Source organism: Trachymyrmex septentrionalis, unplaced genomic scaffold, assembly GCF_001594115.1.
Source record: "Trachymyrmex septentrionalis isolate Tsep2-gDNA-1 unplaced genomic scaffold, Tsep1.0 scaffold202, whole genome shotgun sequence".
Taxonomy (NCBI): Eukaryota; Metazoa; Arthropoda; class Insecta; order Hymenoptera; family Formicidae; genus Trachymyrmex; species Trachymyrmex septentrionalis.
Genome location: NW_017305203.1, coordinates 207,996 through 209,859, shown reverse-complemented (window position 1 = coordinate 209,859; position 1,864 = coordinate 207,996). Strand labels below are relative to the sequence as shown.

The 1,864-nt window shown below is 29.8% G+C and overlaps 1 protein-coding gene across 1 annotated transcript in view; it reads left to right on the top strand.

The window, feature by feature from the left end:
• Positions 1–1,864, top strand: part of LOC108747906 — a 15,993-nt gene that overhangs the window by 274 nt on the left and 13,855 nt on the right. The window lies entirely within an intron of this gene.

Below are 1,864 nucleotides of genomic sequence, written 5' to 3'. Positions count from 1 at the left end.
CTGCTTTTTAATAGTAACTAGCCCATCACAAACGCGCGCTAAGCGCGCACAGAGCATTAATAACTTAGGCATTAATTTACCTTCATTTTTACAAATTGATCTATACGATATTTCATATTAAATTGACATAAATCCCTAATAAAATGGCGTTTCAATTGTTGTGATTAGTCTTTTTATGACGGAAGAAAATCTTTTAATTTTAAAACATTTCAATCCATAACACTTTATACTTACATTATTTGACATACATATTTACTCTCAATTTTTAAATAACGACAAAAAACATTATTAATCATTTTTTTTTTTAAATTTTCATTTTTAATCTGAATCAACGAACCTAAAAACCCTTTACGTACGCCATTTTGGATCAGGCATTTTTTAATTTTAAATTTTAAGTTTAGAATCGAATTCCGCGAATTAGATTCAATGAAAAATCCTCTCTTGTATATATCTCTAAATCTCTGCCTTCTCCCTCTAGGACTGTTCAAAAGAAGAAGCTATCAAACGTGAAACAATAAATGGAATGATATTATAGTCCGTTTATACATTAAGACTGATATTATTGTATATTAAAAGTTAAATATAATATTTTAAGATGCTAATACAGTTCTCGGATTGACTTATGACATCATAAGATTGTACTTAAAGATAGTATTAAATGCAAGAATCGGCTATAAATACCGGCGTGCTTCGCGTTGTGAAATTGGGATATTGAATCTTATCTTATTCATTCTTAAATCGTTGAAAGTTGCAAAATCATAGCACATACATCTTTTAACTATACAACATATCTTCGATTTATATGCTACTACTTCCAAGCAATTTCGATTTTTGCGATGCAACCTTTAAGGAACTTCCCTCTTAGAGTAAACAGACCTATTCATTTGAATCGTTTATATATATAAAATTGCAAAATTACACTATCCAATTATGCAAAAAATATCTTTGATATACGTGCTATCATTTCCAAGCAATTTCGATTTTTGCACTGCAATCCTTAGTAGACTTCCTTCATAAAGCAAACAGACACGTTCGTTTCTAAATCATTAAAAATTGCAAAATTATGCTATCTAACTATGCAAAATATATTCCCAATTTTTGCGCTATAATTTCCAAGCAATATTGATTTTTGCACTGCATTCCTTAAGGGACTTCCCTCTTAGAGAAAATGGAACTATTCATTCCTGAGTTGTTTAAAATTACAAAATTACGCTCTTTAACTATGCAAAAAATACCTTCGATTTATGCATTACCATTTCCAAACAATTTCGATTTTTGCGCTGCAAAGCGCCCTTAAGGGACTTTCCATGTATGTCCGACTTCCTCATTTAATCAAATCATCACGACTAAATTATACAATAATGCGCTATTTATGCGTTCTCTATATCCGCAAAAAATTTTTGCGCTTACTTTATTTAATTAAAAAAAAATTGTTTTGTGGGGTACTGAGTGGGCTGTCAATCAGATCTCGCCAACGTGTTAATAACAATCGATTTGAAAAATTAAATATACAGGATTTATTCGCTATTTATACGCTTTTATATTCACAGAGTTTCAATTTTTTCGCTGCATTCTTTAAGGCACTTCGCTCTTGGAGCAAACAATTATATTTATCTATAAATCGTTTAAAATTGCAAAATTACTACTATCTAACTATACAAAATATATCTTTGATTTATACGCTACCGTTTCTATGCAATTTCGATTTTTGCGCTGCAACCTTGACACTTTTTTCTTGGAGCAAACGAATTTTGGAGCAAAACGAATTTTGAATAAAAATTATTATTATATTTATTAGAGGAAAAATAAAAACTGATGTGACTAAATTGATGTAGAATCATCTTGGATTATGTTGTGTTCCACA